Here is a 26,851-nt window from a genome sequence, read left to right on the forward strand (position 1 = left end):
AACAGGGCACTGAGCTGGTTAATACTTAAGCCATCTGTGGGTGGCAACTGCTAAAAGAGCACTGTAGCACACCCACTGCGGCTTTGGGAGTCACAGGCACCCCACCCCTGGATGCTACTGCAGGGCCAGAGCCCAAAAGCACTCACCCCGGCTCCTGCACCTGCCTATCTGTGTGCTCCCCCTTCCCTAAGGCTCTTTGAGCACGCAGCAGCCAAACAGATGAGCCACACCCCTGTCACACGTCCTGCACGCAGGGTCAGGGGACTCCCCCACAGCCCTGTCACACGTCCTGGGGGGGGGTCAGGGGACTCTCCCACATCCCTGTCACACGTCCTGAGAGGGGTTCAGGGGACTCTCCCACATCCCTGTCACACATCCTGCACGCGGGGTCAGGGGACTCTCCCACAGCCCTGTCACACGTCCTGAGAGGGGGGTCAGGGGACTCCCCCACAGCCCTGTCACACATCCTGCACACGGGGTCAGGGGACTCTCCCACAGCCCTGTCACACGTCCTGAGAGGGGGGTCAGGGGACTCTCCCACATCCCTGTCACACATCCTGCACGTGGGGTCAGGGGACTCTCCCACAGCCCTGTCACACGTCCTGAGAGGGGGGTCAGGGGACTCCCCCACAGCCCTGTCACACGTCCTGCACGCGGGGTCAGGGGACTCCCCCACAGCCCTGTCACATGTCCTGAGAGGGGGGTCAGGGGACTCCCCCACAGCCCTGTCACACATCCTGAGAGGGGGGTCAGGGGACTCTCCCACATCCCTGTCACACATCCTGCACGCGGGGTCAGGGGACTCTCCCACAGCCCTGTCACATGTCCTGAGAGGGGGGTCAGGGGACTCCCCTACAGCCCTGTCACACGTCCTGAGAGGGGGGTCAGGGGACTCTCCCACATCCCTGTCACACATCCTGCACGCGGGGTCAGGGGACTCTCCCACAGCCCTGTCACACGTCCTGAGAGGGGGGTCAGGGGACTCCCCCACAGCCCTGTCACACGTCCTGAGAGGGGGGTCAGGGGACTCCCCCACAGCCCTGTCACACGTCCTGCACGCGGGGTCAGGGGACTCTCCCACAGCCCTGTCACATGTCCTGAGAGGGGGGTCAGGGGACTCCCCTACAGCCCTGTCACACGTCCTGAGAGGGGGGTCAGGGGACTCTCCCACAGCCCTGTCACACGTCCTGAGAGGGGGGTCAGGGGACTCCCCCACAGCCCTGTCCCACATCAAGCACGCGGGGTCAGGGGACTCTCCCACAGCCCTGTCACAGGTCCTGAGAGGGGGGTCGGGGACTCCCCCACAGCCCTGTCACACATCAAGCACGCGGGGTCAGGGGACGCTCCTGTTTCATCATGAATCTGGTAGCAATTAGGTGCGCGTGTGTTAATAAAATCTCCATGTGTTATGGAAAAATAGTTAAATGTAAAATGTATCGGTCTTCACCAAAGAAGAGCAAGGGATGGCCAGTAAGTGCAGGAAGAGACAGCCAGCATCATCACGCATAAGAAAAGGGGAACCCCACTTGGACACCACCACGAACCCACAGGTTGGGGAGGAAACCCCAGCAATGCAGAGTGCTAGGGAGGAGGCAGGCAACTGGCCAGGTCGGCTTGGGGGTGGAAATGCACACACAATTTTCCCGTGACTCAGCAATCACAGGCTTTGTCATGGACCCAAGAGGAATGAAAATGGAGTTCACAGGAAACCGGCATTGGTGGTTTATCACAGCTTTACGCACGACAGCTGAAAAGTGGAACAATCCAAATGTCCACAGCTGGAGAGTTGACTTTCTTACACCCATTCCAGGGACACCACCTGGCAATACCAAGGGACGGGCTGCTGGTACGGCCCTGCACGGAGGGTGCTCAAGGGCAGTGTGCAGGCAGAAGCCTCCCCCACAGTCCACACAGCACAGGGCCCGTGGCTACAACACAGACACAGCAAGCACAGCACAGAACCAGATCCATGAGGGCAAGGAAGAGCTCTGTGTGGTCCGGATGTGACATAGCCAGTCCTGGCGCCAGCTCCGGGTTTTCTGGGTGTAACACAGCCAGTCCTGATGCCGGCTCCGGGTTTTCCAGGTGTGACACGGCAGGTCCTGGCCCTGGCTCCGGGACTATACACCTCCTCCTGACTCCTCCAGCTGTGCACTTAGAAACTGCATTTTACTGCATACAAATCATATGATTATACAAACCTGAACAAACCTGACACAAAAGCAAATAAAAGCTATTGGCCTCAGGACAACCCTTGACCTTGACAATGGCTTTTTTACATAATGGTTGGAGGCTGTCCCCTCAGCTCTTGACATTCGCTCCCCAGGGCATGAGTTTTCCTAAAGGGGCCTGCAAGCCCCGCCTGCTGCCCAGAGGCTTCCCCAGGCACCTCCTTCTTGGTGCAGGAGGGCCCTGGACCCACTAGGGACTTAAGCTCCTTTTCCACAGAAACACAGCAATGGTTCTGAAGGGGGAACCGCAGGTCCCAGTGACTCATGGTGACCACAGGCCTGCATCCGAGGATGACTTCAGCCCCCTGTCCTCTCCCCTTCAGCCCCCTGTCCTCTCCCCACAGTGAGCTGCTCCCCACAGGCCCCCTCTATTGCGAATGCCCTGAGTCAAGCTGCCCAGTCTTCATCCAGTTATGCTGAAAACCCCACTCTTGGTTCTCTGCCTTGATATCACCACGTTTCCAAAGAAAGTGTGCAAAACTCCTGGGCTTTGGAGTCCAGCACACTCCAGGGTCCAGGGTCCAGGGTCAACATCCAACTCAGGTGCTTTCTTGTTATAGGCTCAGGCAGGCACATTCGTCAAAGAGGTGTTTTAATCAATACATTGAGGATAATGATAATTCCTTCCATGCAGCACTGGTATTAGTAATAGCTGAGATATTATATATAAAATACTTGACAAAATTCTTACCAGAAAAGGCTGGTTGGCTGTTACGATCAAGGGGACTTTAATGGGATGGGGAGAAGACCCCGCTCCCAGTCCTGTCATCTGTGAATTTGTTATTAATAAGTATTTATTGACAGTGCATCTGCACGCACTCCTGTCTCTCAGAGCTGTGGAGGGGAAGAGCTCCCTGCAGGGTGAGGCAGGGTGCGAAGTGAGAAGTGCTGGGTTAGGACAGGGGCTGCACCTGCCAGGCCTGGCCCTGTGTGCATGGAAGGGGTGGGAGAGTCCCAGAGTGGGGAAGTCTCATAGGCTGCCCCCTAGAGCAGGGAATAGCAAGGTCAGGTGTCCACACATAGGACGCTCCCTCCAGCAGCCTGCAGAAGGGGCTGCGGACCCCAAGGTGGGGGTGACTGGGGTTGGCAGGAGGACCGGGGTAGGGAATATGGTTCTGCTGTGCAACACGCCTCTGCAGCAGTGGCAGCCAAGACTCACCTTCATAGATGGTGTCTGTTCAGTAAATGTTTGATGAAAGCAAAGACAGGAACAGAGGAGGGGAGGGATGGAAGGGTGGGACAAAGAGCCACACTAATTACACAGGAAGGAAAAGCTGCATCCTCAGAAACTGCAGCCAAACTCACACTCACAGCCCACAGGTGGGGGGCTCCCAAGAAATGGCACAGACGAAAGACAAAGACAACTTCGAACTCAAACTCACACCTCACGGATGGAGCAGGGTTCCTAAGAAACAGCACAGACAAAGATGGAGAAGACTCCAAATTCAAGCTCACAGCACAGCCCACAGGTGGGGCGGGGTTCCTAAGAAACAGCACAGATGAAACAGAAAGACTCCAAGAAGGCCAAAGTCAGTAGACCCACAAGAGGTTCATGGGGGTTCAGGTGGATGGGGACCCCCTAGCTGTATTAGTCCTTTTTCATGCTGCTAATAAAGACATACCTGAGACTGGGTAATTTATGCAGGAAAGAGGTTTAATGGACTCACAATTCCACATGGCTGGGGAGGCCTCACAATCATGGTGGAAGGCAAAGAGGAGCAAAGTCACATCTCACATGGATGACAGCAGGCAAAGAGAGCTTGTATGGGGAAACTCCCCCTTATAAAACCATCAGATCTCATGAGGCTTAGTCACTATCAGGAGAACAGCAAGGGAAAGACCCACCCCTATGATTCGATTACCTTCCAACAGGTCCCTCCCACAACATATGGAAATTATGGGAGCTGAAATTCAAGATCAGATTTCAGTGGGGACACAGCCAAACCATATCATTATGCCCCTGGCCTCTCCCAAATCTCACGTCCTCACATTTTAAAACCAATCATATCTTCCCAACAGCCCCCCAAAGTCTTAACTCATTTCAGCATTAACTCAAAAGCCCACAGTCCAATGTGTCATCTGAGACAAGGCAAGTCCCTTCCACCTATGAGCCTGTAAAATCAAAAACAAGTTACTTGCTTCCTAGACATAATGGAGGCATAGGTATTTGTTAAATACAGCCATTCCAAATGGGAGAACTTGGCCAAAACAAAGAGGCTACAGGCCCCATGCAAGTCTGAAATCCAGCAGGGCAGTCAAATCTTAAAGCTCCAAAATGATCTCCTTTGACTCCATGTCAAACATCTGGGTCATGATGATGCAAGAGGTGGGTTCTCATGGTCTTGGGCAACTCTGCCCCTTTGGCTTTGCAGAGTAAAGCCTCCCTCCCAGCTGCCTTCATGGGCTGGCATTGAGTGTCTGAGACTTTTCCAGGCACACAGTGCCAGTTGTCCATAGATCTACCATTTTGGGGTCTGGAGGACCGTGGCCCTCTTCTCACAGCTCCACTAGACAGTGCCCCAGTAGGGACTCTGTGTGCAGGTTCCAACTCCACATTTCCCTTCTGCACTGCCCTAGCAGAGGTTCTCCATGAGGGCCCCACCCCTGGAGCCAACTTCTGCCTGGGCATCCAGGCATTTCCATACATCTTCCGAAATCTAGGCAGAGGTTCCCAAACCCCAGTACTTGACTTCTGTGCACCTGCAGGCTCAACACCATGTGGAAGCTGCCAAGGCTTGGGGCTTGCCCCCTCTGAAGCCACAGCCTGAGCTCCACATTGACTCATTTCAGCCACAACTGGAGCGGCTGGGACGCAGGGCATCAAGTCTCAAGGCTGCACATAGCATGGGGACCCTGGGCCCAGCCCACAAAACGACTTTTTTCTCCTGGGCCTCAGGGCCTATGATGGGAGGGGCTGCTGTGAAGACCTCTGACATGCCCTGGAGACATTTTCCCTATTGTCTCAGGGATTCACATTTGGCTCCTTGTTACTTAGGCAAATTTCCACAGCTGGCTTGAATTTCTACTCAGAAATTGGGATTTTCTTTTCTATCACATTGTCAGGCTGCAAATTTTCTGAACTTTTATGCTCTGCTTCCCCTATAAAACCAAGCACCCAAGTCACCTTTTGAATGCTTTGCTGCTTAGAAATTTCTTCCACCACATACGCTAAATCATCTTGCTCAAGTTCAAAGTTCCACAAATGTCTAGGACAGGGGCAAAATGCTGCCAGTCTATTTGCTAAAACATAACAAGAGTCACTTTTGCTCCGGTTCCCAACAAGTTCTTCATTTCCATCTGAGACCACCTCAGCCTGGACTTTATTGTCCATATTGCTGTCAGCATTTTAGGCAAAGCCATTCAACAAGCCTCTAGGAAGTTCCAAACTTTCCCACATTTTCCTGTCTTCTGCTGAGCCCTCCAAACTGTTCCAACCCCTGCCTGTTACCCAGGTCCAAAGTTGCTTCCACATTTTTGGTTATCTACAGCAGTGCCCCACTCTACCGGTACCAATTTACTGTATTAGTCTGTTTTCATGCTGTTGATAAAGACATATCCGAGACTGGGTAATTTATACAGGAAAGTGATTTAATCGACTCACAGTTCCACATGGCTGGGGAGGCCTCGCAATCATGGTGAAAGACCAAGGGATGTCTTACATGGCAGCAGGTAAGAGAGAGTTTGTGCAGAGAAACTCCCCCTTATAGAACCATCAGATCTTGTAAGACTTATTCACTACCATGAGAACAGCACGAGAAAGACCCACTCCCATGATTCAAGTGCCTCCCACTGGGTCTCTCCCACAATACATGGGAATTGTGGGAGCTACAATTTAAGATGAGATTTGGGTACAGACACAGGCAAACCATATCACTAGCCCTAAGGCAGGTGCCAGTTACATTCTCTCACCAGAGCACCTTGAGAGCCACAGCCAGGAGAGAAATGGTGGGCAGGACCCACTACAGGTCCACCCTGGTGGGCATACATGTGCAGGCACCTGGGCAACGCAGCTCAGCACAGCCTCACGACTCCAACTCCCCTCCGTGAACAGCCCCGGGGGTCAGGATGTGGAGGAGGCCAGGACCAGGGAGGACGGTGCCACTGCATCACCACCCTGGGCTGAAGACCCCTCCACCATGTCCTGGGTAAGCCACACAACCTCACCCACTTTTTGGTGTAAAACAGGTAAAACAGCATGGAATTTGCAAAGTATCCCATGAATTCCAGTGTTCTCCTCCCCAAGCCCCTCTTCTCTCCTCAGAAAGTCGCCATGAAGGAAAGAAATGCATAAATCTGTCTTCTGCAAAAACAATTTTTCCAACCCCATTCTATTCTTACAGCAGGAGTCCCCAACCCCCGGGCCATGAACCAGTACCAGAACCAGGCCACACAGCAGGAGGTGAGCAGCAGGTGTGCGAGCATTCCCGCCTGAGTTCCGCTGCCTGTCAGATCAGCGGTAGTGTTAGATTTTACAGGAGTGCAAACCCCATTGTGAACTGCGCACGGGAGGGACAGAAGCTGCACACTCTGCACGAGAATCTAATGCCTGATGATCCAAGGTGGAGCTGAGGCAGTGATGGGAGTGCTGGGGAGCAGCTGCAAACACAGATTAACATGAGCAGAGAGGTCTGACTGCACAGAGATCACAATCAATCAATTGCTTGCAGACACATATGAAAACCCTATCAGTGGGCTTTAGAGTGGCAAATGAGTTGGAAAAAAAGGGCACAATAAACGTACTGCACTTGGATCTTTCCAAAACCACACCCCCAACCATGGTCCATGGAAAAACTGTCTTCCAGGAAGCTGGTCCCTGGTGCCAAAAAGGTTGGGGACCACTGTCTTACAGCCTATTGATAAACGGCACACTCCGTCAGTATCCCACAGTACATTAATGTTCATCATGACATGATGCCTGGAGAACATTAAGGCTCCTATTGACACATGAGGGGCCTTGAAGACCCACCTCCTGAGCTAACATCCAACAAGAGTTCAAAAGACACACCTCATGCAGAACTCTTATTCAACAGAATTTGAAGAACTATTTTGAAGAATTATTTTTGTAACTCATTCAAAAAAAGTGATCAGAGGCAAAAGCAGCATGCAGGGTCAGGCACTTCTATTAGTGAATGTATCTATTTGATATAATCCACAGGGCCAGTATTTGCTTCAGAACAGAGCAATCATACACATAATATCATCCCTATAAACAAAATGGGAAATAGCATGGACTTAACATTCTAAAGTATAATATACTCTTCCAAAGGAGAGATTGCCCTCACCCTTTGTGGCTGCCAGTTTAAAGTGCAGAGTTTTGCCATGGGAATGCCCTTTCAATTTTTTATTAATTACATGGAACCAAAGACTTTAAATAGCCTCCGGGATCCCAAAAAATGATATTTTAAAATTATCCAGCTTTACTGTCAGAAATTTAATTTGAAGTTCAAAAGTCAAGATAAAACTAAAGTCATCAAAACAGAAGGACAAAAGAACTTTAAGTGGTCAGGAAAGAAAGGTGTGAGTTTGTGTTCAATTGCAGAAGAGTCTCAGGGTGAGAGTTTATGGAAACCCCAACAAGAGCCCACCTGCTCAGGTGTCTTCACGCACACATATGTCTCAGAGAGGCACACAGCAGCAGCAAACAACTACGGCCAGTTTGTGATGTTAATGACTTTTTTACAGAATTATGTAATAACGTCATTAGTATTTTAAACCCTTTGGCATATGAGAGCCACTATGCTCCGGAAAGTGTGATCACACTGAAGGAATCCTTTTCACTTGAGTCCTTGGCTTCAAAATGCCACTGTTTGGATGGTTACTTCCTGTTGAGAACCTTGACCATTTTCAGGGACAGAACTTTAAACTCTGCTTGAAGCATCGCACGCATCCTCTGTCTCATCGCTGGTCATCCATGTCCCTCACACACTCATGATTTGCGTGCACCAACTGTATCACAACCTGCTGGGCTCGCTCAAGGTACTTGGCACACATGTCTATTTGTCTGCTGTCACCCAGGTGGCCACATTTGGAGGTCACCACACAGGAGGAGGAGCTGGTAAGGGCCTGCATTGCCCATTAATTTTGAGGATTTATGGTACCCTGGAAACCGAAAGGACCTTTCGGCCAGACACCAACACGTCTCTCAGGAGCACAACACAGGGCAGAAGCAGCCGGGTTGTGGGGACCACAGGCTGTAAACTATTAATGCAAGATGCCAGGGGCAGCACCCAACCTCCAGAGGTTTTTCCCGCTGATCTCAGTGAAAGGTAGGCACTGACACTATCCACAGTGTGAGAGGGCAGGGGCTCCTTAACAGTTACAGATCTCTGTATGCAAATGAAAGTACACAAAGCCAGACACTTAGGAAGAAGGCGCTTCAACAGGCACAGGTGTTACTGCTTAAGCCAAGACAGATGAGTATAATGTAGAGAAACCCTGTATTACAGGAGGGATTAAGCCAGAAGGGTGTTTTGGGAGGGAATGAACCTTCCCTTCATCAAAAATCACTGCAAACTGTGTGCATGACACCCATCTGTGTGTTTAAAATAAAAAATTTCATTTACTAACAAGTGATTACATTTGACCCTTGAACATGCACTCTTTGTAAAAGTTACCAAAGGTACTGAAACTGAAATACTAATTGCCAGAAGACATTTTCACGAGTCAGAGGGCCGACCAAACACAGTTAGATGTCAGGGTGCACCTCTGCAGCATGTGGGCTGTGCGCATCAGTAAAATCACCTGCCTGCCTCACAGCAGGATTTGCTGCGCATCAGTAAAATCACCTGCCCGCCCTCACAGCAGGATTTGCTGGTGTGACTTCCGCCCTCACAGCAGAAGAATTTGCTGGTGTGACTTCCATTCAGTGCATCAACGTCCCCTAATGGAGTTTCTGATGTTTAAATTTTCCGTTCCACACTCCCACCAATGCCCCTGAAGCATGGAATAACAAATATGAAACCATTTGTCCTCTTCTGATAACATAGACAAGAACCTAAATGTCTTCTTTGTAAACCAATCATACCACACTATGTGAGTCCCACTGTAACAAAAGCTACTTTAATATAAAATTCTGGGAACAATTCCAGAGACAAGAGTCCCAACCAATTAAGGCAAGAAAGACACCACTGGAAAAAAAAACGTTTCAATTGAACTGATGAAGATGTACTCTGATGACATTTCAGATTTTGAAAGGATTTGAAGAAACATTAAGGGTGAAAGTGCAACAACCAAGTAGAATTGGCCTCTACTTTAAAATCTCACTGTATACCAAGCAAAGAGAGCTGTTTTGAGATAAAATGGAAAATCAGAAGTTTGGGCATCCATGAAACATTCTTGTTAATTAAAATCCAGCATAAAATTCCACACCTTGTTTCATTTCAGTGATTTAAACAATTACATTAATGATAATAATGCCTTAAGTCAACAAAGGAGGTCCATACAATTTTTCCCTTTTAATGGGGTTTAGATATTACTCAAAGTTTACAAATGCTGGCATACAAAAAAGCACAAGTTCAGGCCTGCTACTGATGAGCTACGTGATACCAGAAAACGGTTTCAAGTCCGTTTCTAAATTTCCACAGTCTCCAGAAAGAAGATGGGTTGGTGACCTTGTGCGTCTCTCCTGTGGTGAACACCATGGATTTCATCTCCAGGAAGAGGGCTCTGCTGTGTTACCCTCCATGAGCAGATGTGCCCCTCCTGCCATGCCCCGAGTCCCTCCTCTCATGCCCCGAGTCCCTCCTTCCGTGCTCCTCCTCCCTCCTCCCGTTCTCCGAGTCCCTCCTCCTGTGCTCTGAGTCCCTATTTCTGTGCCCCTCCTCCCTCCTCCCATGCCCCAAGTCCCTCCTCCCGTGCCCCAAGTCCCTCCTCCCGTGCCCCGAGTCCCTCCTCCCGTGCCCTGAGTCCCTCCTTCTATACCCCTCCTCCCTCCTCCCGTGCCCCAAGTCCCTCCTCCCGTGCCCCAAGTCCCTCCTCCTGTGCTCTGAGTCCCTATTTCTGTGCCCCTCCTCCCTCCTCCCATGCCCCGAGTCCCTCCTCCCATGCCCCGAGTCCCTCCTCCCATGGTGCAGGAGCTGCATCCGTTCATCCAGGCTCATTCATCCAATTCCCCTCGGGACCAGGGTATGCACTTTTCTAGGTAGCTTGATGGGGTCAGGGGAGCTTATAGCTATGGATGGGTGCAGGAGATGGGGCCAGTGGGGACATGAACCTGGAGAAAGCATAACTGAACACACTGTCGATCATCCAAATGCTCAAACATTTAACCTGGAAAAAAATGGATCCTTCAATCCCCAATCTTATCCACCATCACCAAATGTAGATGTACAACCTACCAGCGATCAAGTTCAGGCAACAAAAAACAGAAAGCCCAGCCCTTCACAGGCTCCTACTGCATCGACTCCCAGCTCTTGCTGTGGTGGTTTCAAGTGTTAATGCAGCTCTCCAGGGTTTTAGCAAATCTGCTACCCTAGGAGATGAATGGGAAGGTGTTAGCAATCTGCCACCCTGGGAGATGAATGGGAAGGTGCTTCCACATCCTCCATGATGAACACGACTCCACACGGCCCGATCACCCACCTAAGCACTCGCCACAGGGGTGGGCCGAGGATGGGGGGACTGTGGCTTCTCACCCTCTGGGATCGCGTCTGCCCAGGCTCTTTTGATGACGCGTCTCTGTGGCAGCATGTGTTCTAGAACACGGGAGGCTCTGCCCAAATGCCTCTGAGGCCAAACCGGGACCCAGATCCCCAGGAGGCTGGGAAAGTCCTGCCCTAAGTGGCCTCAGCTTCAACCAGCGGCTGCCCTGGCTTCAGGCCCCACACGGACAGATCTCCTGGTACCACATGGGAGACCAGAAACCTTTCCATGAAACTTTCAGAACTGTAAACACAGATGCCCAATTCACATAGACACTGAAATCACATCTGCAAGCCAAATAGGTCAGGGAGGGCTCATCCTGCACCACAGGAGGGCTGAGGTGGGGCCAGGACCACGCTCACTGCCTTCGCTGGGGTCTCCGCAGGCTCCAGAGAGCTGGAAGGCAGATGGTGACCACAAAGACAACTCTTGTTTTGTAAGACGGGAGCCAAGGGCGCATTTACAAGTGGAGTGCGATTGGGTTACGATGTTGGAAAGCACTCTCTGGGTCCTGAGGGGACTGGACTCCAGGGGGCTGCGGCATCCCTGTCAGCTGAAGCACTCTCTGGGTCCTGGGGGGACTGGACTCCAGGGGGCTGCGGCATCCCTGTCAGCTCAGCTTGGCCCGGCCAGGCCCGGGGATGCAGCTGAAGGCAGAGAGCTGCTGTGAGGCCCTCGGAAGACGCGGTGGCCACCACCATCTGCTGAATCTGCTGACTTAAAGGCAATGGTGCTGGATGGTCTCATCCAGGCGGAGGCTGCAGAGCCAGGGCGAAGTTTCCTGAAGGAGATGGAATCCTGCTGTAGATGGCAGCAACATGAAGAGCTGTCAAAGTCTCCAAGCCGCTGCCCTGTGGGATTCGGACGAGAGGCTGCAGCAGGAACCCGCCTCTGAATTCCCAGCCCACCAGCTGCCCTGCAGATGTCAGACCCGCCAGGCCCCCAATCGGTGAGCTAATGCCTTGAAATACTGTCTCTGTCTGTACACACACACATATATCTCTATTTACACACACATATATCTATTTATACACACACACATCTCTATTTATACACACATACAAACCCCCTGCTGAGTCTGTTTCTCTGGAGAACCCCAGCTCCACAGCAGCCTTCTCCCCACAGAAAATACTTTCGGAGGATTCCCCCGACCCCAGGATGTAGCCACCTCTCCCCTGTGTCGGCTTCACTCTGCAGGTCTCGGCAAGGAGCACCCCTGTCCACACTGAACAAGAAGCCCCTGGACCCTTCCGAGTGGCCATCACCCGATCCACAGCCACATCCTCCACGGGAAGCCACGGTTCACGTCAATCCCGGCACCAAGGTCCCAGAATTCACAGCTTCTGGGCTCGGTCCCGCAAGACCACCCCCCCATGAGGGCCAGTGCAGATGGACAGCCAGGCCACCTGCATTTCTTCCCAGCCAGCGACAAACTCGGCTGCCCACAACCTCCTCAGGTGCGATTTTTCTTTGGATGACACAGAACTTGGGAAAGCACTTCACTCACCATCACTAGCTCTTATAAAGGACGCAGCTCAAGGAGAGCCAAACTGAGGGACGCACGGGGCAGGGTGCAGGGCAAGCGTCACATCTGCCCTGGGTGCACCAGGCTCCCTGCACCTCCACGTGTCTGCCAACCCGCGAGCTCCGTGAACCTCTCACTTAGTTCTCTATGCAGGTTTCACGTACGTAGGCATGATGGATTAAATCACTGGCCATTGGTGATTAACCCCCAAGAGTTGGGGGGTCCTGAAAGGCCCAACCATCTAATGGTGCCTTGGCCTTTCTGGCCACCAGCCCCACCCTGAAGCCAGCCAGGGCTCCCAGCCACCTCTCAGCACACAAAAGACACTCATCGCCCCAGAGACTCCAAGGATCTCAGGAGCCAGGAACCAGACACAAACTCCAAATACATACGTTATTATTAACCCACACACAGATGATACAAAACTTCTTTTTCACCCTCCAATGCTCAGTGCTGAGCTCAGCTGTGATCGATCTGAAGGAATAGGTCAACCCTAAGGGCTAAGCTCGGACTGGCGATTAGAACATACAACCATGGAGGCTTGATTTCACCCAACATGAGGCGGGCCCCTGGAAGGAGAAGGGCTCCAGATGCAGGCAGGGCAGTGCCTGGGCCTCAAAGTCTGCGAAGAGAAGCTGAAGGGAAACAGGCGTCCGAAGGGCCACACCTGGGCCCCGAAGCCCTCAGCAGGAGGCAGGTGCGGCCACTGAGGCCACACCACACTTCAGTGAGTGATTCCTCACAGAATGAAACACGACACACCTGCTCTACATAAAGTTGTTTTAAGATCAGCCCAGGCTGTGACGCACGTGGAGGACACGCAGCCGTGTCCATAGACCACATGAAGTGAAAGCGCACTTTGACTGTGAAATCCAATTACTTTGGATTTAAGCTCTGAAGTCCAAGTTCATTAGAAAAGAGATGTATTGTGCCTTCTTTCTGTGGTGGCCCCTCAATTAATCCTCTGGTCACTGAAGAATGAAAAACATCAACCCACAGGCTTCCCTTGCACAGACACCAGAGTCTGAGTGAATAATTATGGTTTTGATTCTGAGTTATGAAACAAACACTCCTCCTTATTAAATAAATTAAAAATAATGGGATCTGCGAAAGATCAATACACAAGAAAGGTACATTTGCAATAATGGCTGCCGCCGTCACAAATGCAATTCTAGACTCAGCCACCAGCCTGGCTGCTGGAACTGGGCCCTGCGAGAACACGGATGACAACACAGATGCATGGATAAATCATCACGCGTCACATTCCCAGAATAGAAAACGGGCTAAACGCAAGTTCTGTCCTTCCTGCTCTCCTTTGTTCCTGGCCACATCTTAGTTTTCACAAACCGGCTCTTGGAGAAAAGAGGTGAGAGCCAGAGATGTTTCAGCAAAGGTTGTGGGATGTTAATGGACACATCCAGAAAGCAGGGCCCTGGCCCGAGACATGTGGTGAGGCAGCCCCAGGTGCTGTCCTCCGGTGCAGCCAGGCCTTCTGCATCCACCTCGGATGACTCTGTAATGACGCTGTTCACATCCACAGAAGACAGGAGGATCCTACAGAGGGATGAAGCCTCTCAAACGTCTACACGATACTCAGCTGCGATTATTCAAACCGATCTTCTTTGTGCCCCAGCTCCATCCCCGCCCTGCCACCCTGTCCTCTCATCCCCCGGCCGCTGAGTGTGCACAGAGGCACGTCCCCTTGAACTCAGAGGCTCCATCACCCTGGGCCGTGTCCTCCCACGGCTCTCATGGTCACACAGCTCAGTGGCTGCTACGTGGAAATGGCCTCTCCTAGCAGCCAGGGGCAGCCAGCACCTGGAGCAGCAATGAACTCGACTAAGAAGTTATTCCCATGCAGTCAGTGGCACTAAGTCGCAGCCGAACCAATTTGCTTCATGGGAAACATATTTGCCTTCAAAGAACATGTAAAGTGGAATCAGCAGCCAGACGGAGTCATGAGGTGAGACCTGCGGAGTCTCTGAGCCGGAGGCCCTTCTGCCCCAGGACAGTCACAGCAGACACCCCGACCCCATCCCTTCTCCAGCCTCGCAGTAGGACCATCGTGCTGGAGGGCCTCAGCCAAGGGAGGAGGGAACACAGGCATCTGGACACCGAGTGGCCACAATGCTGCTCACTGTGGCTCTGGGAGCTGAGCCCGTCCCATGCCAACTGCCGTCCACTGCCCAGCCAGGCTTGCCCCGTCCCAGAGGGTGCAGAACCACCAGCCCCTCAGCTCTCAGCGCACTTTGCGGGAGAGCTGGCCGATGTCTCCCAAGCCTTCTCTTCTCGCCCATCGTCCCCTTAACTGTCAGCTCCACTCTACAAATGTCCTCTCAAAATGCGAAGCTCAAGGTGGGTATGTCATACCCCAAAGAGGCTCCGAAAAACGGAGGGGAAGGAAGGGCAGATGAAAACCCATCCCCCACGGGTGCCGCGTCACATGCACTGTGTCCACGTGGCAGGCTCTGTCGGCTGTCAGGGCCCTACAGGAACAAGCCCTCCTGAAATGGTGTGAAACCCACCCCCACCTCCACTAATTCACCACTTCCAAATCCGAGGGGTAGAAATCATCCTAGCTACAGACTAGATTTTCTTCCCTCTTGCAACGGTTGTAACGCAACAGCCATACGTTTCACGTTCAGATGTACAGCTGCAGGAACAAATACTTTTTATTCCAAACACCCTGACCCAGCAGCTGCTGCTCCCTTAAAGATAAAAAGAACCTGCATGAGAGACATTGACTTCCATTCCCTGGAGGGACCCTCTGGGGCCAATGGCCGAGGAGAAAGGGGCTGTGAGCCCACGCCATCCCTCGAAGCCTGGAAGCCCAGGCGCCACCCTCCCTTGTCTGAAACCGCACTCCCTCTCCTGGTCAAGCTGCACCAGGCATGAAATCCAGGTCCGGGCCCTGGCACCCAGCTATACTCACAGGCCCATCTCTCCTTCGGACGCTGACTGCAGAGGCCCGTCAGGAGAGAGACCATGTCCTGGGAAGGTCTCTCAGCCACAGCAGCCTCCCCTAGCTTCTTCCTGAGGCTTAAGGTCACCATGAGGAGGATACAAATGTCTCATTTTATGATGAGAAATGCCCACCTACCCCGCAGGAGGAGAGACCTTCCCACATTTTCCCACCAGCACCCATGCTGCAGATGTCCCTTGAGATGCAGGCCCAACCCCTGCCAGGACATAGAGCAGCTGGAGTCCCACCCCAGCCCCTCACAGCCCTGACCAGCTGCCCAGGCTGGGTGCAGCCCTGCAGCCCTGGGGATGGGAGGAGGAAGGAGGTTTCCCCAGTGCCAGGCCCTGGTCAGTACCAGGGGCGGGGGAGGAAAGAAGCTGCACCCCCAGCCAGACAAGGCCCACAAACAGGGCACAACAGTGAGCAGCACTGCTCTCACCAGAATTTAAAAGCAAACAGATTTGCCACCTGGGATGACGCCCTCAGGAATGAGCACCTTTGAGACAGGGAGCCCGCCTGTGAGCCGAGAGTCCTCCACCAGGCCCCCAGGGTGGATTCAGGAGGGACCGTTTAGATGAGCCGAGAGTCCTCCACCAGGCCCCCAGGGTGGATTCAGGAGGGATCGTTTAGATGAGCCGAGAGTCCTCCACCAGGCCCCCAGGGTGGATTCAGGAGGGACCGTTTAGATGAGCCGAGAGTCCTCCACCAGGCCCCCAGGGTGGATTCAGGAGGGATCGTTTAGATGAGCTGAGAGTCCTCCACCAGGCCCCCAGGGTGGATTCAGGAGGGATCGTTTAGATGAGCTGAGAGTCCTCCACCAGGCCCCCAGGGTGGATTCAGGAGGGACTGTTTGCAGGGCAGGGATGATGCAATACTGGGCTGGTGCGGGGGAGTAGCCATACCCAGGGGAGGGAATTGTGAGGACTGGGCTGCCTTTGGGGGTGACCTTTGGCCAAGGGACAATGGCCAGGCTGGGGCCTCCATGGGGAGGGAATGAGGGTGGACCTCCCCTCTCCCTCCCTTCATCTCCTGTCCATCCTCAGGGTGAGGACTCTGATGTGGCCATGCAGGTCAAACTCCCCGAGGAGGAGAGGGGCTGGGTCAGGGACCACCCCAGCACTGGACACAGGGTGTGGACACAAAGGCAAGCCTCCTGGGCACTGTGGATGTTCCACCAGATGGGTCCACTCATGAGACCGTGGCTGAGCGGCAGGCACAGGGCAACCCCAAGTGTTCTGTCCATGCGTCAGCTCACACGAGGAGAGGGCGGCGGGGGTCTGCTGCCACCCAGCATTGTCTGGGGAACCGTCCTGGCATGGAGCAGGGCCTCACAGGACAGCCGCTTCTCTTGGCCAGCAAGAGCTCCACGTGGGGGCACGGCCCCAGCAGCCAGTGAGGATGGCAGAACATGTGGGTGCAGCCCTGTCCTTGTGTCCGTGGGGGAGGAGTCAACTCACCGGGGTCTGACCACATCAAGGTGCTACAGAAACACACTGTAGATCAATGTGTTTCACCAACTGCGAAGACACAAAGCCGGGCCCTGGGTCCAGTCAGCAGCCAAGGGGCAGGGTCCTTGGAAGCCAAGCCGGAGCCTTGCCAGGACCCCACAGGCTTCCTGGTATCCCCTGCGGACAGGACCATCCTGCTCTGGTTATCTGTCCACATCCCAAAGCCTCATCGGACCTGCAGGTATGTCTCACCCCAGGCAGCCCCTGTGGGTAGAATTTTAAAAATAACTTCCTTCCATTAAGGAAGAACAGGGTGATGAGAACTCCTCGAGCACGCCTGTCAACCTCAGTGTCTAGAACCACCAGCCCCTCCAGGGAGGCTGAAAACAGCAAGTCCACAGAGAGAAAGGGCTGCACAGGCCCAGCTGCCCAGGCCCCTGTGCCTGCTGCAGAGAAGGAAGGGGAGTCCTTTCCAGGGGCCCCTGCACCCCAGGTGGCCCTGGCCTTACTCGATGTTGGCTGGAGAGGAGATTGGGCAGGAAGAAAACGGGAGCTGGAAACCATCCCATCCTGGTCACAGCGCCTCCAACACACCCTCCTCACCCCACGGCGTCTTTAAAAAGGCCGAAACCTGGGTTTGAAAATCCTGCAAACATCCAAGAGACTCAAATGCCGCGTGATAAATTTAGAAAGGTCAAGTGTACTTAACACGCTCTGCCACGAACACTGAAGGAAAATTAAAGTTCAGCCTGGTTTCCTCAAACATCATCACCAGGGGGCACGTCGGAGGGACTTCGCTCTGGGAGACGCCTTGCAGGACCACCCCGGGCAACTTCAGCCTCCACATAAATGACACAGCAATGGCTCCCAGAACAAAAGAGGACACTCCGAGCCTGACAGGGGACGGAGGTGTTTCCCTCAGACAACATAAAGGTCTCAAGCCCGGCACCTGCTGCAGACTGGCCTCAGCTCTGGGTTTCTCCCTTTGGTGAATCTGCACCTTTTGGAAGTGGAAGTCATCTTTCAGTGTCATTTTCATCCGAGTTTCTAGTTTTTCACAGCTTAGTGGGGGATGCTTCCCAATAGTGTGATGGCTCTAATGCTTTTCATTATAATCTCATCGCCTAACACTGGTGAAGAAGGAATTATGACGTGATTGCAACACACTTCAAGGAAGCCCACACCATCTTCGTGATGGAACATCACTCAGGGGCTTCTCAAACGTGGTGAGCAGCCTGGGTTCAATGTATATCACCTTCCATCACCTCCCTCCCCAGCCAAGGCCACGTCCCCTAACACACAATCAAACCCAAACCCCAAGGACACCACTGCTCTGGGACCCCCACCCTTCATCTCTCACCCCTTAAACTGTGCCATCAGCCCATCCACTGGCATCCTGGGTAACAATGTCCCACCCCCATGGACACCTCGCTCCCCCTCTGTCCCTCACAGATGCGTGGCCCTCCTCTGTACCCCACAGATGCCTGGACCCTTCTCTCCCACAGACACCTGGACCCCCTCTGTCCCCCATGGACACCTGAACCCCTCTGTCCCCCACGGACACCTGGACCCCCTCTGTCCCCCATGGATGCGTGGTTCCCCTCTGTCCCCCACAGATGCCTGGACCTCTCTGTTCCCTGTGGACCACTGGCCCCACTCTGTCCCCCATAGACACCTGGCTCCCCTCTGGCTCCCCCACCAAGGAGCAAGTATAATTTTTCTTGGCACAAAAATCCATGGCCGCTTTCAGGGCCATAGGGAGGGCATTGGAGGCCACGGAAGTGTGAGAGGCACAGGTGTGTGCAGGGAACACCTGTGGAACTGCTGTCCCAGCCTGCGACAGGGATGCTGCTGCCTCACCAGGAGTGACCCAGGCTGGCAGGTCGGGGATGAGCCCCCGTGGCTGTCCAAGCCCACCTGGTGAGAACGGAGCAGCCCTGGTTCCCTGAGCACCCCCTTCAGAGCTCCGGGTGGTCTCTAAGTACTGGCTACTCGTCCATCCCCCCAGGCGCAGAAAGTGTCAAGGCACAAAACTCACTCAGCGATGAGGGGAGCAGATTTTTGCTGCTGGGGGCCTAAGAAAGGAAGACGAGCGAGCGTCAAAGCTTCCAGCGTTCAGGACGGGGCGACAAGGACTGTAGGCAACTCACAAAAACACAGAGGGTGTGCGGCAGGGGCTGCCCCTCCACCTGACTCAGTGTTGGAGACCCGACACCCTCACCTCCTAAACAGCCCTGACCAGAGGCATTTACCGTGTGCCCAAAAGAGACCGAATCGTCACAGGGACAGTGGGACAGCGGCCAGGCTGTGCAGGCCGCATCTCTGCAACGCGTCAGCCAGAGAAAGCCGGGGGCACCCCAGCCAGCCCTTTCTGCTGTAAAACTTCGGCTCCTCTACCTGCCTGAGTCTTTGCCAAGAACAAGGGACAGTGACTGACCCCTCGTTCCCGCCAGCCTGAGTAAGTAGCCGCGTTTTCGCCTGGGTGGTCTGCATGGTTCACCCACCTTCCGGGAGCCTCCGGAGTCTGGCGCGGAGGGGCTGCAGTACCCGAGCACGGCCGCTAGATGGCACGCAGGCGCGGTCTCGACCTGAATCCCCCGTGCGGGCACCTGCGCCCAGGGCTGTCCCTGCACAAGTGAGGGGTGAGGGGTGAGGGGCGAGGGGTGAGGGGCGAGGGGCGAGGGGTGAGGGGCGAGGGGTGAGGGGCGAGGGGCGAGGCGTGAGGCGCGAGGGGCGAGGGGCGAGGGGTGAGGGGCGAGGGGTGAGGGGCGAGGGGTGAGGCGCGAGGGGCCAGGGGCGAGGGGCGAGGGGTGAGGGGCGAGGGGCGAGGGGTGAGGCGCGAGGCGCGAGGCGCGAGGGGCGAGGGGCGAGGGGTGAGGCGCGAGGCGCGAGGGGCGAGGGGCGAGGCGCGAGGGGCGAGGGGTGAGGCGCGAGGGGCGAGGGGTGAGGGGCGAGGGGTGAGGCGCGAGGCGCGAGGGGTGAGGGGCGAGGGGCGAGGGGCGAGGGGCGAGGGGCGAGGGCTCCCGGCCTGCGCCGCCTTGGATCCCACCAGCCCCGAATTCGGGCAGAGCGCCATGGAGGGCCCAGCCTGGAGGGGGAGCTCGGAGCCTGCAGCAGGTGAGGTCGGGCTACAGACTTCCCTCTGCCCCCTGGTCACAGAGGCGAGAGTGGGGCCTCATCCCAGTCCCGCCGCGACCCATGGGGCAGAGCTGCTGCCCTGGCCCAGGCACGCACAGCTTCTCAACGGCCACATCGCAGGCTGGCCCTGGCCTCCCCAACCAGAGACCAAGCTCCCAGGCTGCAGAGGCAGCGAAGGCCGGGACACGCACAGGGCAGCGGGCAGCCAGTGCCACGTGGGCTGAGGAGGCACTCCCTAACGGGAGACAGCGCCCAGCCAGGGCTGGTTTTCTCACCGTCATTGTCAAAGGTCTTTTGAGCATTTTCACACACACACACAAAGAAGCCGTTTAAAACAATAAAAGTGTAGTGCTGGGGAAATGATTAATGCATATATCTATTTCAAACCCGCAAAAGGAATCAAAACAAAAAGTCCTTTAAAGAGACACACAAAAAGGTGACAGCATCGTGAGGTGAAGTCTGTGTGTGTGTGTACATGTGCACGTGTGTGTGCATGAATGTGTGTCACGTGTGTGCACGCGTGTGCATGCATGTGATTTTGTTCACATGCATGCACCTGTGGAGGGAGCAAGCTGCTCCCCTCCTTGCCAAGTGAGTTTTGTGCCTTGCCCGCTTCCTGTGCTCAGGGGGATGGACAAGCAGCCAGGATGTTAGAGGCCACCCAGAGCTCTGAAGGGGGCGCTCAGGGAACTGGGGCAGCTCCGTTCTCACAGGGTAGGCTTGTGTGTGCTTTGTGTGCACGTGTGTGTGCATGTTTGTGTGTGCACATGTGTGCATGTGTGTGTGTGTGCATACCATCTCCCCAAGCCTCCTCCACCTGCACACACCAGCGGTGACCCGCCTCGGGGTCTGTCCTGTTTTGCCACAACAGCTGTAGAGAATGCCAAGCAGCTCAGCAGTGGTTCCCAAAATAAGACTGTTGAGAGCCCAAAAATAGCCCCCAGAGAACACTGTAAAAGCCCCAAGACAAGGAAAAAGTACACGAGCTTGTGACATGATGGTACAATGGCCTCAAGGAAATTGCAGCTTTGGAAAGAAACTTTATTTTCTGTCTTTTGAAACAAACCGACATCCTGTCCTCTGTGGAGACCCAGGCCCCGCTCAAGCGCTCTTTCAATTTGCTCTTTTAGTTATTCTGAAAGGCCATCTGCTGTAAGAGTGCCTCCCTGATTTAAACTATGCCTCACACCCTCAAAACTTACACTTCAGCATTTTTTCCTTCCTTGCATAATCTCAAAGCAAACAAGATTCAGAGAGGCTCACTTCCTGGGTAATGCAGGAGATGCCCTCCGAGGTAGGGACAGGGGCTCGTGCCCAATGTGGGGCCACTCTGCAGAGAACCACATGAGCTGCACCCATCCAGGATGCTGCCAGGAGCCTGCATCCAGACACCCTCAGCGGTTGTGAACCAGCCCTCCCAGTGGCAGGACCCCTGAGCAGTTGTGAACCAGCCTCAGGGTTGCCCTCCAAGTGGCCAGGGGACAGGGCTGACATGAAGCAGGTCCTCAGATCGAGACCAGCTCTGGAGGCCCAAACAAACACTCCTCCTGTGCCCCGCACCCTCACCTTCCCTTCCAGAGAAATAGTGTGTCCTGCCCCAGCTCAAAATAGGGACAGCACAGGGCTCCACCCAGGAAAGCTGGGGGCCGAAATGTCATACCATTTGGGCAGGTCTGGGCCTGTCCTGCCACTCCCTCCCCACCCCCCAGTCACTCTGTGCCTCCGCTTCCACATGACAACAACATCCCTCTCAGGGCTGAGTCTCCTCCCCTGCAGAGAAGATGCCTTGTGAGGCCTCTTGACCAAAAGAAACAGGAAACAAATACAGAATAAAAGTATAACAGTGAATAAAAACAGCTACATGCACACACAACTGTGCAAAGCAAAACAAAACAAATTGAAAAGCACAAGCAGGGTGCCATGGCCTGACAGTAAAAATCAAACAGGAGGGTTTTCCAATGCCATGAACGTAAATCGAGGTGTGCGTGATAACAAGGAGTAGGAACCGGAGGTCCACTGAGGGTGGAACCAAAGCAGGGAAATGAGAGGATGATGAGTCCCCACTGATCCTGAGGCTGGGAAAATTTGCAGACTCGAAGATTCTGTAGTGCTGATACATCCACACATTCCATGGTCCTGACGGACACTGTCTAGCTTACAAATCCATCTGTAACTGTTCAACCAGACTAGCAACCCGTCATTCATCATTCATAGGAGAATGCAAAATTACATCATGCACAAAGTGCTCCCCCATGTATCAACTGCATTTGAACAGATTTGTGTTTTCAAAACCAGGGTGGTAGCAAGATTGAGTATGCCCAGTAAATGCTAGATATTATTATCCCACTAGACACTGAAAACGGTCCCCTTTCCTGGGTTGTGTTTATTTAAAACAGCAACCCACTCTAACACAGGCTGGCCTTGCCAAAGGCAATGCCGAGGGCAGCTGCCTCACCCTCCCCCACACTGTTGCCTCACCTGGTCACAGGTGGGAAGCCGGGTGGGGCTCGGTGAGTGTCTTCTAACTGTTTCTGCATTGCTAGAATGGGGTAAACAAAGAACAAAGAAAACATACATAAAGTACATTCTTTGTTCTGTTATTGCCGTTGTCAAAGTTAACTCTCTCTTCTTATTTTAGGGTTTATTTTTAAACATCATGCTTGCACATAGTTTGAAAAATCTAAGTCTGGTTGGGGAAATGAGCAAACCTCTAACCCACCTTTTCCCCACCCACATTTCTACTCCCCAGAGGTAAGCACCCTCAACTCATTTAGCTGACTCTTGGTTTTCATCTCCATATCTCCACATGACACATTCACGTTGCCATTTCTCAGCTTTCAGATTTAGGATGTATCTATTTTCTGACTGCTACAGAAGATGGGCCTACCTCTCTATAACACATCACTGTTTCCAAGCTTACTTTCTCTTTCCCAGTTTAGTTACATTACAATTTTCATCAGATCAGTATTATGTGCTTACAATATTGTGACTTTGTAAATGCTATCCCCAACTAGGCTATGTAGTATGCTGTGACTAGTATTAATTTTTTTTTTTCTTTTTGTTTTCCCTGGAGTTATAAATGTCTTATGTATTTGCTTAGTGTCCACAGTCTCTCTTCCTTTCACAGTGTCTTCTTGTTTTTCCTGGAGTTATACATGTCTTATGTATTTGCTTAGTGTCCATAGTCTCTCTTCATTTCATGCTGTCTTCTTCCATGTGGCTGTCAGGGCTCTTTCATTAGAGGCTTTCCATAAGTGTCCAGGGATCCTGGGATGCCTGCTCATATTTAATAAGGGGCACAAAAAGCTGATTTAGAATTGTGTCACCTGGTGAATTGTTGACAGTGGGTGTCAGTATAGGAGACCCTGCTGAGCAGTTTCACTGGGAAAAATTTTCTCTATTTCTATTCCCACAGAAGCAGACCTGGAATAAGAAACAATTGTAGTTGGCCAGGTGTGGTAGTGCACACCTGTGATCTCAGTGTTTTGGGAGGCCAAGGCAGGAGAATCACTTGAGTCCAAGAGTTTGAGAACAGCCTGGGCCACAAAGTGAGATCCCTGTCTCTATAAAATCATTTTTAAAAATTAGCCAGGCATGGTAGCTCCTGCCTGTGGTCTCAGCTACTTAGGAGGCTGAGGCAGGAGGATCACTTCAGTCCAGGAGGTCAAGCCTGCAGTGAGCTATGATCAAGCCACTGCACTGCAGCCTGGGTGATAAAGCAAGATCCTGTCTCAAAAAAAGAAAGAAAAGAAAAGAAGGAAAAGAAAAAAGGGAATGGAAGGGGAGGGGAGAGGAGGAAATTTTTAAAAGAAAAAAAGTGTGACAAGGAAGGTTGGGTTTCCAGTGAAAGGTGCGTCACCAGCCAGCTCCTACTGCATCGGAACCATCCCACTCAAGGGGTGGTGTAGCTGAGGTATTTAAACGCTCACTCCTTGGCCGTCAGTTGGAGCTCTCCCAGCAAGGGGAGTGGGAAGCGGGACTCATTAGTCCCCAGGCACTTGCAGTCCTGCAGGGAGCGAAGCTGGGAGGGGCGGCGAGTCTGCAGACCAGCACCAGTCCGGGTTTGCCAAACTCCCTGCGTGCAAGAGATCTGCTGTGACCACATCTGCAGGGCACTCAGGCCACCTTTCATACTGGGGTGAGGAGAGGAAGTAAACGCTTTTCTCATGTAACAGATGCCTTTATGTCATCGTTAAAGCTGTGCTTTCTGACAGTCTTTAGAGGTTTTAATGAGGACGCCTAAACTTACGAGGCCCCCACAAACATCAAGAATTTTGCCAAAAGAAATCACGTAACTGATGGATATTTTTTGAAGACCAATGTCTTAGTCACTTTTGAACCAAGCAGATGCGCTACCCTATGTGGACAGAGCACTCGTCATGCACAGAACCCACGCTGTCCCATCTCCCCCACACTCAGGCTGGAGCAGCATTCTGGCTTTGTTTTTGTTTTGCTTTATTGCTCTGTGTCTACCAGACACACAGCTCCTCAGAAACTGGACAGAAAGCCTCTTGACATCACCACAACAAAATCACAGCCATTAAGTCCAATGGGATTGCTTTATGGTGGCTCAAGCCCATTTCTCTGAGCTCCAAAGCCATCCTGACATCATTATGCTGCATCATTATGAAGCCAACACACATCTAACAAGAACACAAGACGCGCTTTGTCATCTCGGCTCCGATTCCCCTTGGGGTGAAAGTGAGGGGCGCTGGGAGTCGCCCTCTTGCAGGTCCCAAGGCAGCATCTCCCCAGCAGCTGAGACCAGCCTCAGCACAGGACACCGTGGTCCCAGCCACAAATGCAGACAGAGCCTCTCAGGCCAACCTCAAAGTCTCTCTGGGCTGCAGGCATCCTCTACACAAACGGAGGCAGCCCTGCTCCATGCCTGCCACGCAGCTGAGACGGATCCTCAGGACACGTCCTGCCTGCAGGTGAGCTCCTCAAACACCAACCAGCAGCCCCCGTCCCACCCCCTGCATTCCCCCAGATCCTGTAAAGAACATCCTGTAAAGAACCTCACGAGGAAAGCCGAGCAGACAGCAAACCCAGAGCTTCCCCGACTGCGGTGGGCCCTGCTCCGCCTCCTGTGGCCGAGGCCGCTCATCACCCAGGAACCGACATGCACAAGATGCAGAATCTAAAAGAGAAAGCGGCACCGCCACCAGCAAGCACAAGAGGGACGTGGGGCCTGATGATGGAGGCAGCAGTGATGCCTGCGGTGCCAGGGGCTCTCCGGGTTCCTGACCCTCTGACAGTTCACCTGGAAGGCGGGCTCCAAGCCCCTCAGACCCAGGCTCCATCCCGTGAGCAAGGAAGGCTGTGTTGGGAGGCTCCATCCCCTCGTTTGTTATTTTTACTGGGCTTCTTCCTCTTTTTCCAGCAGTGAAAAATCTTCAGAAACCTCCACCAGGGAGAAAATAGACCGGAAGCTCCTCTGTGTTGCTGCCACCCAGGAGCTGCCGGACCCCGAGGGAGCAGCGTGGAGGCAGAGAGACCCGGCCCAGCACAGAAGCGAAGCTGCCACGGGACGGCCCCACGGGTGCCAAGACACGATGGACCCCGAGGGAGCAGCGTGGAGGCAGAGAGACCTGGCCCAGCACAGAAGCGAAGCTGCCACGGGACGGCCCCACGGGTGCCAAGACACGATGGACCCCGAGGGAGCAGCGTGGAGGCAGAGAGACCTGGCCCAGCACAGAAGCGAAGCTGCCACGGGACGGCCCCACGGGTGCCAAGACACGATGGACCCCGAGGGAGCAGCGTGGAGGCAGAGAGACCTGGCCCAGCACAGAAGCGAAGCTGCCACGGGACGGCCCCACGGGTGCCAAGACACGATGGACCCCGAGGGAGCAGCGTGGAGGCAGAGAGACCTGGCCCAGCACAGAAGCGAAGCTGCCACGGGACGGCCCCACGGGTGCCAAGACACGATGGACCCCGAGGGAGCAGCGTGGAGGCAGAGAGACCTGGCCCAGCACAGAAGCGAAGCTGCCACGGGACGGCCCCACGGGTGCCAAGACACGATGGACCCCGAGGGAGCAGCGTGGAGGCAGAGAGACCTGGCCCAGCACAGAAGCGAAGCTGCCACGGGACGGCCCCACGGGTGCCAAGACACGATGGACCCCGAGGGAGCCGCGTGGAGGCAGAGAGACCTGGCCCAGCACAGAAGCGAAGCTGCCACGGGACGGCCCCACGGGTGCCAAGACACGATGGACCCCGAGGGAGCCGCGTGGAGGCAGAGAGACCTGGCCCAGCACAGAAGCGAAGCTGCCACGGGACGGCCCCACGGGTGCCAAGACACGATGGACCCCGAGGGAGCCGCGTGGAGGCAGAGAGACCTGGCCCAGCACAGAAGCGAAGCTGCCACGGGACGGCCCCACGGGTGCCAAGACACGATGGACCCCGAGGGAGCCGCGTGGAGGCAGAGAGACCTGGCCCAGCACAGAAGCGAAGCTGCCACGGGACGGCCCCACGGGTGCCAAGACACGATGGACCCCGAGGGAGCCGCGTGGAGGCAGAGAGACCTGGCCCAGCACAGAAGCGAAGCTGCCACGGGACGGCCCCACGGGTGCCAAGACACGATGGACCCCGAGGGAGCAGCGTGGAGGCAGAGAGACCTGGCCCAGCACAGAAGCGAAGCTGCCACGGGACGGCCCCACGGGTGCCAAGACACGATGGACCCCGAGGGAGCAGCGTGGAGGCAGAGAGACCTGGCCCAGCACAGAAGCGAAGCTGCCACGGGACGGCCCCACGGGTGCCAAGACACGATGGACCCCGAGGGAGCCGCGTGGAGGCAGAGAGACCTGGCCCAGCACAGAAGCGAAGCTGCCACGGGACGGCCCCACGGGTGCCAAGACACGATGGACCCCGAGGGAGCCGCGTGGAGGCAGAGAGACCTGGCCCAGCACAG

The 26,851-nt window shown here is 54.2% G+C and overlaps 1 protein-coding gene across 9 annotated transcripts in view; it reads right to left on the reverse strand.

The window, feature by feature from the left end:
- PTPRN2 (protein tyrosine phosphatase receptor type N2) overlaps positions 1-26,851 on the reverse strand; it is a 1,079,664-nt gene that overhangs the window by 864,916 nt on the left and 187,897 nt on the right. The window lies entirely within an intron of this gene.

This window comes from Pan paniscus, chromosome 6, assembly GCF_029289425.2.
Source record: "Pan paniscus chromosome 6, NHGRI_mPanPan1-v2.0_pri, whole genome shotgun sequence".
Taxonomy (NCBI): Eukaryota; Metazoa; Chordata; class Mammalia; order Primates; family Hominidae; genus Pan; species Pan paniscus.